Raw genomic sequence first — 19018 nt, 5'->3', positions numbered from 1 at the left:
ATGGTGATTAACATAATAAAATAAAATTTAAAAAAATAAAAAATAGAACTATTTAGAGATTAGTAGCTACTAAAGATGATAAGCACTGATATTAAGATAAAGTCTTTAAAAAAAAGATGAAGGCTTATCTCAAGACACTGTATCATTTCTGCTGGCTGGAGAATTTCAGAGAGCTTCCCAGGAAAAGAACAGACCTGAGTTCCTATCCCTCCTTAACCACCGTGCTTGCTCAAGGATGCCCTTCCTCGGTTCTAAGGACAGCGTCATTAGGGCAGAATTACCCGGAAAGTCAGATGAGATCATTTATGTAAAAACATCTAGCGCGGTGCCTGGCCTACAGTAGGTATTCAATCCATAACTTGCGGGGCCTGGTGCAAACGAAAAACGTGGGGCACCTTGCTTAAAAAGCAGGGGAAACGCTACTCAAACATAAAGCTTTTTCCTTTCTTTCTCCGTCTGTCTCTTGACTTGCACTGGGGCTTTTATTTGCTATTTAACGTCAGGCTAGATAAGAAAAAATGGAATGTTTAACTTACCAGCATGAATTGTACTGCACACACTTGGGCCTGATGGCTGCTGAGTTTCCCCTCCCACCAGCCACCTTTGCCTAGGCGCTATCCTGAGACTGGGGGTGAGTTCTGAGCAAGTCGAGTCCCATTTCCCCCAGGTGTGTCTCCCCAGTCCACGGCAGATGGATGACCCTCAGGGATCTTGAAACCTGTGCACCAGGGCACACTAGGTACCTGATTCGGGGTGGATGAGAGGCTTGTCTCCACCAGGATGCCGCCTCTGTTAAGCTGCCTGGACATGCCGTGGCAATGCCAACCCCGGGGCAAGATGGCAACCACCACAGCCCGCCCCGAAACTCCCCAAGGTGTGGGCACCTGAGCTCAACCAGCTTGTACCCAGGCCCCCCGGGAGTGGACGCTGACAGCACAAATCAGGCCTCTCCTCCCTCCCACCCCTCCCACTTGCCACCCAGCTGCTATCCTGGGCATGGGGCAGGGATGGGGTGACGGGGAGGCCAGATGGGTCCTGGGGCACCAGACGGCTGGGGCACAGGCGTCTAAGGACCTGTCCCAGGGAGGTGGAGAAGGCAGGGCGGTATGTGAGTCGAAGCTCCAAGCCCCTGGCACCTGCTCCTAAGTTCCACTGGACTTTATTTACAAAGGTAAACTTATCAACAATCGCCAGACAGCAACAACAGAACATTAAACAGAGCACAGGGCCTTTCAGAGCATGGGGCCCTGGGTGCCTCCACAGGTCGCAGGCCCGTGACGCCAGTCCCAACCCACTTGCCTCCTCAAGGACGGAGCCCAGCAGCTGTCTCCTCAATTTCCCCGAGTGTACTGGAGAAAGCTGGACCGGCTTACAAGCACACGGGAAATAAAAGCCCTGAAACTTCAAACCGCACATACATCCTCCAATTGCACATCCAATGCCATAGACTGCCCTAAGGTACTTACTCCTGTTTGCACTCAAATTTCTAGAATGAGCTGTCTATGTTGGCCATCTTCACTTGCTCTCCTCTTTTTCGGCTCCACTCCAGTCAGGTTTTATCTATCACTCCATTGAAAGCACCGCTGTCACTCCCTCTGGATTGGCCACTTACCTCTTCCTCTTACAGATGGTCAGCGGGGGCAGCCTGCCCAGTATGCGGAGTATCCGGCAAGGGTTGCTTCGCGCCACTGCACGTCGGCATCTGGGTCGCTGTCCAGGACTGTCTCCCTCTCTCTCTCTCTCTCTCTCTCTCTAAGGCTGAGAATGGGACTTGAAACAATCTCTCCAGGACCTGTCCAGCCCAAGGCCTCTCTTCTCAGAGAACATCTCAGCCACTGCAAAGATTCAAGGGAAGAATCAAGACGTGTTCCCTTAGGGTGCTTGGTTGCTTTTCCTCCCCTTTTCGTTTCTCATCAAAGAGAATGCCATGCAGACGCTGCATGCCCACGTTCAAACTCTCCACACTCAGAACCTTCTCAAGTTATCGTTACTACGAGATGTTTATCTGGAGACAATAGTTTGAGTTCCACATTTTTCTATTGCTATTTTCTACTTTAAACATACGCCCCAAATTCAAATTAGGGCCAAGAGTGTGTTACCGTTAGTTATGAAACACCTGGCTTCGTGGATACTAAAATCGCTATCCTCTAATCGTGCCACCCGTTACAGTATTTAAAAACCAGAACTATGTCCTCTTCTTTAAGAGTTTTCTTTTTGAGATCACATCATCATCTTGTTCTTTTAAAAAGGAGCTGGTTGGCAAATTGGCTACATGTATCAGCAGCTGGTCTCACTTTTAGGAAGTCCAGGGGGAAAGCCCATTGGATTTGAAATTCTTCTGGAGTGTTAGCCATATGTACTGCATCACAGTTCTGTTCACACTAGACCTCTATGTGGAAAAAAAAAGAAAAGAGAAAACTATCTTACTTATTTTCCTGTGTATGACCTAATCATCTTCGTGTTCTCTCCTGCTTACTAGCAAGGTAAATTCAACTTTTCAATCCATCATGTCTTCATGTCTCCCAGTTTTAAAACTTCTCTTTCAGTTTAAAAAGGCCCTTTTCTGAGCTAATCTCCCTTACCTATATAAAGAGCTCTTAAAGATCAAGAAGAAAAAGACCAAAGGCAAAATTTTTAAAATGGACAAATACAGTCTGGAGAAAAAGATGAAAAAATGATTGTTTTTTAGGAGGGGAGGGGCAGAGGGAGAGAGAGAGAGAGAATCTTAAGCAGGCTCCGCACCCAGTGCGGAGCCTGATGCGGGGCTCAATCTCAGAACCCTGAGACCGTAACCTGAGCCAAAATCAAGAGTCAGACCTTAACAGACTGAGACACCCAGGAGCCCCCAAATGATTCTTAAATATGAGAAAATATGCTCAACTTCACTCATAATAAGTTAAAACTACAGTGAGACTGCATTTGTCGTCCATCCGTTGGGCAAAACCCCACAGACTTGACAAAACCCTTTGCTGGCAAGGCTGTGGGAAAACAGGTGCTCTCCCACGTTGCTGGTGGAAGCAAAAACTGCCATAGCCACTATGCAGGGGGGTTGGCACTATGTAACAAAATTATACCCTCTCTGTTTACTGCTGGAAATAGAGTCATTAGCATCTTGAAATCTAATCAGGTTAAAGAGTCAATTCCAGAAACACAGAACCAATTCAGAAAATTCGCCCCTAAAATTCTGTTCCTCTAGAATCACTTTTGGTACAAAAATCCATACTAGTCAGGGTTCTCCAGAGAAACAGAACCAATAGGATAGATGTGTGTGTGTGTGAGAGAGAGAGAGAGAGAGGAAATTTATTACAAGAATCGGCTCACACAGTTATGGAGACCAAGAAGCCCCATGACCTACTGTCTACAAGCTGGAGACCTAGGAAAGCTGGTGTAATTTATTTCTAGTCTGAAGGCCTGAGAACCAGGGAGGCTCAATGGAGTAAGTACTGGTCTGAGCCTAAAAGGCCAGAACCAGGAGCACTAACGTCTGAGGGCAGGAGAATATGGATGTCTCACCTCAAACAGAGAGAGCAAATACCCTTCTTCAGCCAGGCCCTCAAGGGATTCGATGATGCCCAGCCACATTACTGAAGAGAGCTCTTCTTCACTCAGCCTACTGATTCAAATGCTAATCCCTTCCAGAAATACCTTCACAAACATACCCAGAAATAATGTTTTACCAGCTGTCCGGACATCCCTTAGCCCAGTCAAGTTGACACATAAAATTAACCATCACAAAGACTAAGGAGAAGAATGGATTATATAACACACATTATGATACTTACTTGCAAAGGTTTCAGCAAAAGGAGAGAGGGAGGGAGGGAAGAGAAAGATGGGGGGTGGAAGAAGGGGAAGGGAAGGAGGAGGGGAGAGGGGGGAGGGAGTGGGGAGGAAGGGAGGGGGGGGAGGGAACAGCGTTGAAAGAGAGAGAATAATGGAACAATGTTAGGTGACTCTTGGTGAAGAGGTTCCAGGTGATGACTGTATCACTCTTTCAACTTGTCTTAATGTTTAACAAGTTTAAATATAAAAATCTAGGGGAATATCTGAGAAAAGTCCCTTTCTGAGCTCCACCCAGCATCCTCAAGGGACAGCGGTGTGGGCAGAAAGTCAGAGACCGGCCACGTCCTCATGACATTCTTTGGGTCCTTGCAGGCCTCAGCAGCAATGGCGTCCCTGTCCATTCACCCCCATTCACGCTGCTGTCTCTGCGGCTAGAGTATGTAGCTGGCAACTCCCACAACTGTGGCACTCAGCTACTCAGGGCCCCACTTTCTCTCCTGGCTCTTGCACATGCTGTGTATCCTCCTGAAGTCCAGCTGGGACTCCCTAGGGCCCCCAGCCTCAGGTTCACCTTGCAGCCCTCAGCCCGGGGGTCACTCTGTCCCCCTGTAGCACCTCCTCTGGTGGGTTCACTAGCCAGCATTGTGGTTACTGTTGGCTTCCCTCTATAGGGCCCTTCTGGATGCCCTCCCTGCTACCCCAGCATTAAGCCAGCCAGGAAGAGGGCCTATCACTTCTGCCCCCATTTCACGGGGCAGCACTTTGTCATATGGCCCTCAAACTGACTGCAAGAGAGGCTGCGAAATGTGATTCCTGTGTACCCAAGAAGAAGAGGTCTGATCGGTGTTTATAGACTGGCTGTGCCATAATTACCTAGGGAGGCTAGTGACACCAGGACTCCCTGGGGGCTCAGGCAAACCCTGTCGGATCTGAGAAGGGCTGGGGGCAGCTTGACAGATGTGGGAAAGGGATGGGGAGCAAAGCCAGAGGGTTCCCAACAATTCAGGGGATGAACTGCGAACTGCTTATGGTTCCCAGGCAAGTCAGCCCAGCTGAAAACCTTAGGACTTGGTGGACACGAAGTTTCAACTATGTTAAAAGAGAACTTGCTTTTTTAAAATGGGTCTCACATAGACTATTTCAGGGATCCATCTAATGTCTAGATCAGGGCTTCTCAACCTTGGTACATGTGACATTTGGGGCTGGACCATTCTTTGTCGTGAGGGCTGTCCTGCTCACTGTAGGATGCTCAGCAGCAGCCCCGGCCTCCACTTACTAGATGCTAGTAGGACCCACTCCCTGGTTGTCACAACCAAAATGTCCCCAGACATTGCTAAATATCCCCTGGGGGACAAAATCACTCTCATCAGAGAACCAGTGTTTCAGTGGATGTCAGAATCTCGTGCAGAGCTTTTCCAAGATGGGTTTCCCAGGCTCCCCTGTGGGGGAAAGGGGCTGATTTGGAAGAGCTGAGGAGGGGTCTGCCCCATCAGTGAGGCACAAAGCAAGGGGCCTTGCCCACGCATTAAGTTCTAATTTAATTTTAATCTGATAAAATGGGATTGACAGCGAACATCTCGGGGCCACCTGCTGCAGCGGTGGTTCTCAGTGGGAGTGGTACTCTTCCCCCCATGACAAGCCTAGGGGAGATGCGGAGATGTTTGACCATGATTCTCACGCTAAAGACTGGAGCCTGTTGCTGGCATCTAGTGGGCGGGAGCCGGGGATGCCCAACAGTCTGCAGTGCACATGACAGTCTGGAACAACAGACTTTTGTTCCGCCCAAGCTGCCATGCGAACTGCTGTGTCAAAACCACGAGAAGCACAAGCAAATTTAGAGCTGTTTTCACTACCTCGTGAAAATCCTGTTTGTCCAGGATAGCTGTAAATCTAGAGATTACTGGGCTCGCTTATGATGCAAGCTTCCAGAGGGCTTAACTTGCCCAGAGATTTCAGAAAATCATGCAGCGAACAGATGCTGATGCAGAATTCCCTTGGAGTCAGTTTTTCATGCCCAAGGACAGACCAGGCTTTGTGGGGCCTGAAGCTTTGCAGAATTTGGTGGGAGGGAGCTCTTTTAAAAATCATACAAAACAGGGGCGCCTGGCTGGCTCAGTCGGTTAAGCATCTGACTCTTGATCTTGGCTCAGGTCATGATCTCAGGGTCGTGAGTTCAAGCCCCACATTGGGCTCCACAGTGGGCGTGGAGCCTACTTTAAAAAAAAATCCTACGGGGGCGCCTGGGTGGTTCAGTCGGTTAAGCCTCTGCCTTCACTCCGGTCATGATCCCAGGGTCCTGGGATCGAGCCCCACCTCAGGTTCCCTGTTCAGCGGGGAGCCTGCCCCTCCTCCGGCTCGTGCTTTCTCTCTCTCTCAAATAAATAAATAAAAATCCCTAAAAAAAAAAAAAAAAAAACATACAAAATAACAAAATTAGGTACAAACGTTGAGTATTTACTTAGAATAAGAAGAACAAAACTTGCAACAAACTGTAAACGAAAAAAGAATGACAAAGCTCCCAAACAAAAATCATAAAATGACAGTATTTTGTATGAATTAGCTTCCTGAAATATATTTACAATACTTTTTCCTTTCTTCTAGCTGGATACTCTGATTACGTCTTCATGTGACAATAATTTTACAGTAGCACGTTCTACAGAAACAACAGAAATACTTCAGCCTCATCTCCACTGTAGCTGATTGAAATTCATCTTTTTATTATCGCTCATGTTCTTACCGCTTAGGGTATTGCTGTAAGTCTGTGCATACAAGCACAGGAAGTCTATTTCTATTTGTTCCAATTAATCAAGGGAAAAAACACATCATGTGCTTGTAATTATAAATGCTGCATTTATTAAGTGGATTAGTTTCCTACTGCGGCCCAAGCAAATGACCACAAACTGGGTGGCTTGACACGACAGAAGTGTACTCGCTCACCGTTCCAGAGGCCAGAAGTCCCAAATCGAGGTGTCAGCAGGTCTGTGGCTCCCCTCCAAAGGTCGGAGGGGAGAACCTTTCCTTGCCTCTTCCAGCTCTTCATGGCTCCTAGCATTTCTTGGCCTGTGGCAGCATCACCCCAGCCTCCGCCTTGATCTTCACATGGCCTTCTCTGTGTCTCTGTGGGCCCTCTCCTCTGTAAGGACACCAGCCCTTGGATTAGGGCCCACTTTTATCCAGTATGACTTCATCTTAACTTAATTACCTCTTCGGGGGCCTATTTCCAAGTAAGGTCAGCATTATGAGGTTCCGGGTGGACATGAGTTTTGGGGGACACTATTCAACCCAGCACACCAAGTATATCCTTGCCAAGAAAACGTCCATTTTGATTAGGCATCAGTGAGAACTGAATCCTCCATTTGTGTCTGTTGATGGAAGAATTTTCCACAACATCAAGCTGTATGCTTTCCAGACCTTATTCCTCCTCCACTCTGCGCATATCTTTGGTACTTGGTGCTGTAGGTCCAGTTGGTATCTCAATATGGCTAGGAGAGTCTTTGTCACAATGCCGCATGTGTTGGCACAGAAAATAAGCAGAAGGATTCCAGAGCCACTCTTGTATTGGGCTGGTTAACAATAAATTAACTATACAGACCAGTCACTGTGAACCACATAAATATTTCCCACTAAACGTAAACTAAGTGCACCCCCCCAACTCAAATTCCCTTCAGCCCGATCTCAAAAATGTCTGTGGCCACTTGAGTGCCACCAGATTTGAAGGAGGCTCTGTCGTCCCCAACACAGAGCTTCCCAAGTTGCTCTGGGAGTTAACATCAAATCAGCAGATGGGAGAAACAAAAAAATGGAATATCGTTTAAGAGGTTTCTCTGGCCTGTGGGGGCAGGCCTGGACGTGGTGTAATCATTTCCACCGCATTCACCTGGCCCAGACTCAGCCAGGTGTAGGGAAGGAGAACTTGAGACAGAGGACTGAAACCGAATGTGGTTAGAATACCTAATTTTTGCAAATTTTGCCAAAACACATGACACGTGAACATGTTGCCAGGGCCCCTTCCAGGGGCTTGTTAGGGGTCTGTGCAGGTGAGGGGCCTCGAAGCTTAAGCTTTGGTAGCTCGTGCCAGTTAACTTTTTTGGTAGGGCTATCAAACTATTAGGCCAGGGAAAGGCCACAGACTGCGTAACTGGATTTTAGCAAAGGAGTTAGCCAAAATCCTCATTTTTTTATAAGCAAAGTATGGCCAGTTGGATGGAAGTGAACAACCACACTTGGAGAGAGAACCTGAAAAGATACCCCCGGGATATCCTACATCACCTCCCTATTCCAGCCACACTGGCCCCCTTGCTTTTCCTCCTTGATGCCAGATACACTCCTGCCTCAGGGCCTTTGTATTTGCTAAACTGTTCTTCTCCCCTCCCCTCATAGTGCATGCTGGCTCCCTCAGTTCTTTGAGGGAACTGTTACTGTGGCAGACAGCTGCCCACCAGTTTATGCCCCCAACCATAGGGTAGAATTATTAGCAGTGCAACAGGTGCATCTAGGTAAGGATATGTGCTAAGGTGACCAAGTCCTCCTGGTATGCCTGGAATTTCCCTGGTTTGGGCACTGGAAGCCCCTCATCTCAGGAAATCCCTCGGTACCGGCAAACTAGCTCAGTCAGTCACCCTACACCTGGCTGAGTTTGGGCCGGTGAATGTTGGTGAAAATGATTACACCACGTCCAGGCCTGCCCCACAGACCAGAGAAACCTCTTAAACGATACTCCATTTTTTTGTTTCTCCCATCCGCTGACTTGATGTTAACACCCAGAGCAACTTGGGAGGCCCTGTGCTGTGGACGGCAGAGCCCCTGTTAGCCTGGGGCCCTGAATGACCACAGAGAACAGATCCCACTTAATGATTCTATAGTCCCTCCGCACAACCCAGTGATTGGAGCAAGAAATAAACTCTTGTGTTTAGTCACTGAGACTTGAGGGCTTATTTGTTATATCAGTTAGCGTAATGGTAACTAATACAGCCACATTTTCAGGGAGACCTTCCTAGACTACCATATTTAAAATCGCAATGACTTCCCCTCCGCTCCTCTACTCCCACTCCCTATTTCGCACTCTTGCTTACTTTTTCTCCATAGGCTTATCACCATCGGACATAGCACCTAGGCTTCATGAAGATGGGAAATGTATCTGTTGTGTTCACTACTGTACTTTCAGCATCTATCCAACAGAACTTTCTGTGACAATGGAAATATTCTACGCCTGTGCTGCCCAATGTGGCAGCCACTAGCCACATGCATCTGCTGAGCACCTGAAATGTGGCCAGTGTGACTGAGGAACTGAATTTCTAATTTTAGTTAATTTAAATTTAAATAGCCACGTGTGACTAATGGCTATCTTAGTGGACAGTGCAGATCCAGAACAATGGTTCGGTGGAGCCATCCATTAAGTGTTTGTTGAATGCAAGAATCAGTGAATGGATTCAACAGGCTTTTGCTGAGTCTGTTATGTGCCACACGCAAATGAGACCCTCATGACTCGGGGCATTGGTCAGGGGCTAACCTGGGAGATTCACCGAGATCTTCTTAAGTTTATTATTCTATGAGTGGCTAGCTCAGTGTTTGAGAAGCAAACCCAAATGATCACCCTTCTCTGTGAGTTTAAGTTGGACAAGATTCATTTCTAGAACATGTTATATTCGATCTGGGTGGGGGAATTCTTTCCCTGCCATTTACAACAGTAAAGCCAAGATAATGTCAGAGAGGAAAGTTCCAGCGCTTTGTGTAGTGTGATTGGAGGATAGTTAGGCTTCATCTCCCAAGAGCATCCTTCTTCTTCCCTTCTTCCATAGGCCTGAGCTCACCACTCAGAAGGTGATAATTCCACTGTGGCAGAGATGCTATCTGGTCTCTGAAAGCCATGTTTCCATCTTCTCGGACACACGGCCTGACTACATTTCCCAGCTGTGTTTGCAGTTTGGTTTGGCCACTTGACCGAATGGTTCCTTTGCAGGCTATTTTTTTTTTTTTTCATTTCCCCTCTGGTTTTGAGATTTTCTCCTTTACTGGAGTGCTCTGTAGTTCTACCACATTTTTTTAAGGTGTGGATTTCATTGCTCTTGCTAGGGACAAGACGTGCTTCGTTTAGTCTAAAAACTCATGTCTTTTTTTGGCCCCAGAAAATGTTCAGCCACTATCTCTTGGAATATTGCTTCTCCCCCGTTTCATTTCCCTTTGATTTTTCATTCTGCAACTTTGATTAGACATATGTTGGAACTTGCTCCGAATTACTTTCATAGTTCATTTCTCTTCTCTCTCTCTCCCCCTTCTCCCACTCTGCCACCTCTGGGGTAATTTCCTCACATGTACCATTTAACTCACTAAGTTTCCTTTCACCATTGTCTACACTACCGTTCAACCCGTCCACTAATTTCTATGACTCTATTTTTCATCAGTAGAAACTCTATCTGGTTCTCAGTCAAACCTCTCTGGTCTTTTTTCATATTATTTTGGGTTTTCATTTTGGTTCTCTCTTTTATATCTTCAACTATTTAAAATATACTTAAAATATCTTTAAGATTATTCTATAATATCCAACTTGGGGTGCTTATTCTCCTGTCTGCTGAACTTGCTAACTGCCCCTCACAATGAGTGTGTTATTCTATACAATCATAAACTTTTATTGTGAATTCTTCTTTGGCAGGTTGGTTTTTTTTCCTAGAGTCCTGTGAGTCACTAGCTGTGAAAATGGACCTGCGGAGTGGTTCTGCATTTGTTTCAGTTGGGAATTCTGGAGTTTCCAAAAGGTTCTAAATCCGTTTTTATGCTAGTTGTTTGGCTTGGGTTTCCTGTGCCATACAGGAAACGTGAATTCAAATTATATACCGAGTAGGGTGTAGTCCTGGGCTTTTCATCTCCTGCAGAGGGCTTCTCTCGGCCCAGGGGTCCAGCCACCAGTCTCCTCATAACTTCCCTGGGCCAGGCTTGCTTCCCTGGCAAGCTTGCCATGCCCCTTTTCAGAGCCTGTCTGAGATTAAATCTTCATGGTCCTGGAGTACCTGTTTGGCCTTAGTGCTCTGACTTTGATTCCTTTCTTCTTATCTGGCACTTGGGGATTTCCTTATCTGTTTCTAAGCCCATGTATATATTTAAATTCTGGAGATGTGTTTTTTCAGCATTTCTACATATTAGTAATAGAATATGAGCTCAGTCTGTTTTATTGCTGGAAGAAGTCTCCTGTTGATTCTTCTTAGAATGTCTCAGAAGAACTCTCCAACTTCTCTTTTCTCTGATTTACTTCCAGCATTCTTGTGATGGCAGGGGGCTGGTCTATGTGACATTCCTAATATAGACTGAAGACCCCATTATACAAACAGATCATAGAGACACATAATTTATGCAAAATTAGTCTCAAAAAGACATGATATACTTGTGTATGCTCTTTTTTAATGTTTTATTTTTTTATTTTTTAAAAAGATTTATTTATTTATTTGAAAGAGAGAATGAGAGAGAGAGAGAGAGAGAGAGAGAGAGAGAGAGAGCACATGAGAGGGGGGAGGGTCAGAGGGAGAAGCAGACTCCCTGCTGAGCAGGGAGCCCGATGTGGGACTCGATCCCGGGACTCCAGGATCATGACCTGAGCCGAAGGCAGTCGCGTAACCAACTGAGCCACCCAGGCGCCCCGATGCTCTTAATGATATACAATGTAAATGTCAGACAGAAGCTTGAAAATTAGGGTCAGAAAACCGTGACCTTTGCATTCTGCCAAATATGTCCTTGGGATAAATTGTGTTTTTATTGCATTATATTCTATTACACCACTGCAATTATATGAGAGTCTTGTTGGAATTTTGAATGCTTCTATCATTTTAAATATGCATGTATATTATATATGGCAATTTGATCATTCTATAAACAAAACTCATCGTATAAAAATGAAATTGAAAAATGTGATTAATTCAATAACACATAGAAATACGTTGCAAAATACTAGTTAGAATAAAAAAGAAATTATATGGCTTTTAAAAATAAACATCTATAGCAAATTTTGTTCAGTATATCAATATTCCAAGAGAAAAATAAAAAGAAGAAATTCCCAAAATGATTTCTGAAAGCTTTCATGTTTCTACCAAGCCATCTCAGTAGTATACAGAAATCATGGCATGAAACTACTCTGAGTTTTTGCAAACAATAATTAAGGCATAGCAGAAGGTTTTATTTTTCACGTTGGATGGTTCTGGAAAAAAAAATGGTAAAAAGGATCCCTTTGGCTTTTGTGTGCTCCCTTGAGAAAAATGTTGATAAGAAAGAAAGATGGAGAAAAAAATGCTGGAATTTTATAACACAAACAAGACACACAAGCCATTTTCCGAACTTCACACTGTTCGGGAGAGTGACAAAACACCAATTTCCACAAGATGGTCTGTCTTACAAATATGGAACACTTCCCATGCAAATAGGTATCTGGGGCATTCTGGGTAAGCCAGCCAAAATGGGTAGCAATAGCATGTAAATTAAAATAGCAACGTTCCCCATCCTGAGTATTCACCCGTGCACTGCAGAAAAGGCTGCCAGACCTTCCAATGACATAAATCTCACGTCTGCAGCCTGCTGCGAGCTCTCGGAAAAGCACCACTTCCAGCATGTAGGGTTCCTTTGTTGGTGACATGCAGTCGGGAGGAGGAAATAACATAGCATTTGGTGTCCTCTGGGCAGGTCTGGGAACAGACTTGTGCTAGGTCTCTGTGCGGCTTTTTCAACACGCTCACGATCTGCACGTGCTATGCGCCGCAACGTGCAAGTGGCAGATAAACAAACCTGTGCCGATTTCCAGGCAAACGCAATTACCATTTTAGGAGAACCATTCCATTCGTCTCAACCCAGATGATTTGCGAAGAGACGAAGTGCAGGTTGTCAGGGTGGCTTGTAAGACAAGCACTTGACCCCAGAAGTGCAGATGCAGCCGCATCTTCAGGCGAGGCCGGGCTGTTGCAGCAGGTGCGGTCAGGCGCTTTGCCCGTTCCCCCCTTGTCCTCAGCACTTCGGGGCATTCCAGCCTGACTTCCACTTGCCAGAACCTGTATTTCTGGACCTTTCCTGGCCCCTGAAGTCTGCACGGCCCTCCTCGGTGGCAGGCCAGAAGTGCCGGGAACCGAAGCCAGTTGCCCACAGTGATCACCGGCTCCATACCACACTCTTTATCGGCTGCCCTCCCTTCCCTCTTTCACTTGCCTGCTCCCCTCTGGTGCTCCCTCCGACAGATTTCCAGATCATCTCTGTGTATGGGAGACCTTGCTTCTGAGTCGGCCTCCGGAGGAATCCAAGCTAAGACAATTATCTCCTCCCAGAGGTCCTTGCAACTGGATGCTTCAAGATCTCAGGGCTTCCGTGGAGGAGGACATCTATTAGAATACTGTGCCGGTAGAGCATACATTTTCCATTTTACCGTTCGTCTTAAAAGTTAGTTTTGCATTCCAAGCTCACATCGGTATACTCAGCATGTTTTTCTTCCTTACTGCTCGGGTCAGACTCGCTGCAAGGTTCCTAATGCTTCTAGATTGCCGCAGTTTCTCTAGTACCGAAAACATCCTCAGGCTCCCTTCAGATGATGGTGATGCCACTAATAGCTATGACCGGAAGCAACTCTTTTAGAGGACAGCCCCAAGAGAGGGAACCGGACTGTGTTTGGAAGCAAAGTTATGAGTAGAGCTAAGGCCAGAATTGAATTAATATTGAGCCACATACTTCGGAATTAAACATACCAGGTAAAATAATTAGGGCCTTTTGAACAAAAGTAACAAGAGTCATTCTGATCACCTTGGGTCTTGTGGGGTTAAGAACGCATGTGAAAATAACCATCAATATGACTAATGGGTCTTGAGCACCTAGTATGTGGGAAGCACTAGTCTAAGTGTTTTACATGTATCAACTGATTTAAACTCCATAAAGTGCTGAGAAGTAGGCATTATTATCCCCATGTTATGGATGTGGGAGCTGAGAGATTAAATAAAGGTGACCGTAATCCTGCTCTTGTGCTTACACCAAGAAGGAAAAGCAGGAACAGCAGTACAGGGGCCCCCAAGCGAGCCTGAGTGGAGACCTGGGGCCTCTTCACAGGCAGCTCATGCTTCATGGCCGCCTTCTCTGGGCTCTGCCATTTCTCTCACTCAGTGTCTTCCGCCTTGGGATTTCCTGTCTGCTCCTGCCAATCAACTGCCTCACCTTGTAGCCTGCTAATCTCTTGGCTTCTGCCTGGGCAAAGCTTGTTCCTGGTCACAGCCACTCGTGACCCTTCCTCCTCAAGGCCTTTCTGCCCGCCTTCTCTTAGGCACCTTTCCTCTGGGGCTCCCATCCACCTGCCCGACTCTGTGCCTGTAACACATCCAAGCTCCCCAGGAGGACTGGGCTGTACTGGTGAATCGGTCATCTCTATTTCTGTGGGACTTTTACTGCAGGCTACCTCTTGGCTTCTGGTCACCTATAGATGTGCTGCTGCTGGGACATGTGTCCATCTCTGCCCAATCTGGTGTGGTCTGAAGATGAGGTCACATGGTGGCAGAAGGATGACCTCTGACTAAGGAACTGCCTAACGACAGGGACCATTCAGAGGGGCCTACAAGGCGTGGCTGACGGCCAGAGATGTGACATGCCCAGTACCAAAGGAGACCCCTGCTGAAGATTCTGCCAAGAGTCACTGAAAACCAGTCAGCGGGCTTAAAGAGTATGGCCACGTTTTGCCTTGTTTCCTCCTTCCCTAGACTTCACATCTATGAGAATCAGGGATTCTAGAAAAGTCTGAGTGCATATGAAGCAGGTAGTTGCCTTTACCCTGCCGCGGAGACACTGAGTGCAGGGGGAAAAAGATCTTGGGGGCATGCCCAGCAAAGGATGTCTCTATCTTGTGCATGTTTCATGGCCTGGATTGGACTCTGAAAACCATGTTAGGATCCTTATTTGAAAAGGGGTGGATAAAGTGACAAGGGTTTTTTTTTTTTTTTCCTTTGTAAACCTTTAAAACTGAAGGACAACGTACATAAAGACAAGTGCACAAATTATAAGTATACAGCTCAGTGAATGTTTACAAAGTAAACACATCTGTGTAACCACCAGCCAGATCAAGATCTGTAACAGGAGGCTTTTCTCAGGGCTCTGGAAGTGCTCGTTACCATTCCATAGTTCATAGGTCATAGGATCATAGAAGATGCTTTGGAAACAATCAGGCCACATCATCATTTTTGCATAAACTAAGCCCCAGAGTGGCCAAATGTCAGGCAAACGGCCACACAGTTAGAGAGCATCTGGGTTTTTTGTTTCGTTTTGTTCTAAAACATCAAGCAGTTTTTCTGTTGCTTAACGAAGTCAGTGCCCATGGATAAACCACCCCACACCCCCACTTCTATTTGGTTGCTCCACATGCCTCGTTAACTTTTCTTATTTTGTGCTCACTTTATAGTCCAGCCATCAAGGACTGTGATTTCTCCAGGATCTCCGTGTCCAGCATGCAGAAAATAGCTCTCCGCACATTTCAGTAGCCAGTGCCAGCCCAGGGCCATGTGGCATAGGTCAGCAGCGGGCGTGGGGTCAGTGCTCTACCCTTCCACAGAGCGTCCGCCTCCACCTTTCCTGCGGGCTTCAGCATTCTCAGGAACTGGAACTCAGGCCATCTACGGTTCTCATGACAGAGCTGACGAGCCAGCCACCAGGACTGGCCTTCGCCTCCGTGACGTTGAGGTGTGGCTGGAAAGCAGCCACCTAGCCAGGGAGTCCATCTCCCACACTCGCGGGGGAGGCCCTTTGACTGCTGGTTACCAGCAGAACGTGAGTGCAAATACACTTTTCACTTCTGGGCTGAGGTGGTGAAGAAGCACGGGTGCCTTCTGCAGACTCTCTTTCCCCATCCGCTGATGCTCCAGACCTAGTTCAAGATGGGGGGAACTTGGGCCCCCAAGGGAGGCCATGGAAGGCCCCTTGCTGAGCAAGAGCCCTGGCAATGGATTTGACATCAGTCAGAAATAAATGGCTAGTGGGTTCATCTACTGAGATTCTAGTATTACCGTAACTAATACAGTTAGAGCAGCGATGGTGGAGGGAATCTTAACCTTTTCAAAGGCCATCTTTAAAATCATCTCTTTTGCTTTTTTCCAGCTACTAAAGACCACCGCAACCCAATCCCCTTACTTGTGTAGGAAGGACAATCCTTAGACATTCTATGTAGAAAGATAAGGAACTGATCTTTTTTATATATAAGAAAACACTTTCTAGAGTCATGCACCTTTTTCAGGATTGTTTCTAGGAATCCCCAAGGTGTTGGGGAAAGACTGGTCCCCGAAGAGCAAGGAAAGCCCAGAGTTAGTTGCTGAGCTCAGCGTGGCACCCTGTACTTCCTCATTTGCTAGAACACTGAACTATCATCTGAATTTGTGATACAGTTTTAATTAGCAGAAATGCAAATTTCTTTTTTGGAAAGCTCGTCAATAAAGAAAATGACATTTATTCATAGTGTTCTTTGACCCATTTAAATAAGACAAGTTTTTCTATAATGGAAATTAAAAAAAAAGACACATAGAATATGACAAGGGAGCACCCTTCATAGGGTTGATATTGGGAACAAGTAAATAATACACAGCACTGAGGCGACTGTTTTATGAAGAGTTTTCATCTCACACAGAGGCACCAAGACAACGGCTTCTGGCATTAGAGCACCTGAGTTCAGATCCTGTCTTTACCATGTACAAACCAAGTGACCTTGGGCAAGTTCTTTAATTTCTCTATGGCTCAGTATCTCCAACAGTAAAGTGGAGACCCACAGATGTCTATGTCTTAGTGTTGTGAGAACGACATTACTTAACACATTATTCAAACTGTTGGAAGAGTGCCTGTCACACAGGAAGCCCTCAATAAACATCAGCTATTGTTATTACAATGGCTTGAGGCCCTGATTTGTCTGTAATATATCTGGACTCGTGTCATAATATAAAAAGAAAACCAAAGAAGTGCCTCCCTGGGTCGATCTGGGGTCCTTTCTGTTTCTCCCAAGAATACCCAGAGGCAGCCCTATGGGGTTAGGGACCACCCGAGGCCTTGTCTTTTGACACTAACCCTAAGTTGAATTAGTACTACCACACATGTTTAAGAAATTTACTAATGTATGTTGAAAATTTCAAACACTCTTTGATTTCATAACTCAATTTCTGGGAGTGACTCTAAATATACTCTAAAGTGTCTTATTTGTTCTAGATACCGAAAAGGCTATAAGGCTCTAAGGTGTCATTTCAGGGTGACTTATAATAGCTGCAAATTGGGACTGCTCAGGTTTCCAATAGGATATGGTTTAAAAAAACAACCACCACCACCACCACCACCCACGGTAAATCCTGTTGATGAAACTAACACAGGAAAATGGTGATTGGGAAAACTGCAATAACATGGAATACACCTATGATATAACATTAAGATGGAAAAAGTAATATTCAAAATCCTACCTGAAACATGACTACAACTATGAAAAATGAGCCAAAAGTGACAGGAGGAAAGAGACTGGAAACAGGGCTAGGCTGGGGTTGGGTCTTGGGGTGTGGGGGCTAGGGACTAGGGCCTGAGACTAGGGCCTGTCTCATTTCAAGAGGTGAAGTAAGGCTACGCTGGTATCCCTGAGAGGGCCAACAGCCAAATCGAGGGAGGCTAAGGAAGGCATTAAGTCCAAAGGCTGCAGAGCAGCTCAGCTTCTGGGTGTGGAGACTGGAGTTAAGGGCCATGCAGGGGGAGACAGGAAGGGTCCTGAGAGATGGTCGCTAGCAGCTTTAGGGGGGTGTGGGGAGAGTTTGGCTGGTTTAAAGGGCCAGTGAGAAGGCAGAGGTAAAGGAAATAACCCTAAATATCAGCAAAGGTTGTATTCGGGTGAGGGGACCTACTTTTGATGCTCTTTCTCGATTTGTATCTAGTTTTCCTATTTTCTTTGTTAAACATATGTTATCTTTATAATGAAAATACATTTATTTTATAAAAGCCTATGGTACTCCTGTATAGCTAATACCTCTATACATGTACACTGGAATTGAACAATTAAGTAAATGGATGGCAGATGGTGGGAGCCAGGTTTCTCACTGTTAGAGTGGAAATTTACAGATCAGTAAGGAGAGGAGGCTAGAATGATCCATGTGGTAATGGATTAGTTGGAGACATCAGTATGAATTTAGGTTTAGCTTAATATAGACACAGATGGATATATACAGAAATATTTATAGAGATGTATGCATGTATGGGTTAGTACACACACCTATATTTCTCTATTCTGTCAGCTGAGAGGTCCTAAAAGAAACAACACCCCAGTAACAATGACCAAACCTACTTCCCAGATACTGGTTTCTAATACTAGTCTCTAATAAAAGGAATCACAGCTCCTTGGAGAAATGGTTGATTCTAGGATTTGGGGCAGGAAATATATACAAAAATGAATCTGGAGTATCTTGTGGTGCCAGAAAGTAAGGAAATGCTCTTCCCCCACCCCTCCTCTGTCTGTCTCTCTGTCTCTCTGTCTCTCTCTCTCTCTCACACACACACACACACACACACACACACACACCCCCACACACACACAGAATGATGGAGTGATGGAGTATGTTAAATGCTCACAAGGATCAACTGAAAAAGCTCCCAGTCACCAAAGCTGGAACAATTTGAGCAATAAAATACATAAAGTAGTATTAGATTCTAACCCAAAGTATAAAATAAGTACTCCTGAGTCTCTACTGGTATAAATAAATGATTGAATATCTTAATAAATGGAGGAGAAGAGATAGTCTCCAGTGCAGAAGAATCCCAAATAAATTATGTAAATATTCACCCTCAAGGAGGTGGAGCACAACTCCCCACTCCTTAGGTGTGGGCTACCCATAATGACTTCCTTCTAAAGAGGACAGTATGGAAAGGGGGAAAAGGACTAACTTTACAGTGGAAAAATCTGGCAAACTACTTCAGCCAGGTGACCAAGGCCAATATCATCAGTCATGTTGATAGTATGTACCCTTAATACGATGCAATGAAAATGGCACTTTACGTCTGTGATCTTCCTCCCCAGAGTCATAACTCTAGCCCCATCGTGAGAAGAACATCACACAAATCCCACTACGGGAGCATTCTACAACATACCTAACCAGTACTCCTCAAACTTATCAGGGTCATCAAAAAGAAGGGACATCTGACAAACTGTCCCAGCCAAGAAGGGCCTAAGGAGATGTGACAACTGAAGTCATGTGGTATCCTGATATCCAAGAAAAGTGGCATTAAGTAAAAG

At 45.7% G+C, this 19018-nt stretch overlaps 1 pseudogene; it reads left to right on the top strand.

Annotated features, from left to right (window-relative positions):
* Window positions 1-837: 837 nt before the first annotated feature.
* The window catches only part of LOC113931242, a 30386-nt pseudogene continuing 12205 nt past the window's right edge, over window positions 838-19018 (top strand).

This window comes from Zalophus californianus, chromosome X (genome assembly GCF_009762305.2).
Source record: "Zalophus californianus isolate mZalCal1 chromosome X, mZalCal1.pri.v2, whole genome shotgun sequence".
NCBI classification, from domain to species: domain Eukaryota; kingdom Metazoa; phylum Chordata; class Mammalia; order Carnivora; family Otariidae; genus Zalophus; species Zalophus californianus.
Note: the sequence above shows the minus strand (reverse complement) of the source record. Positions and strands in the feature narration are given on the sequence as shown.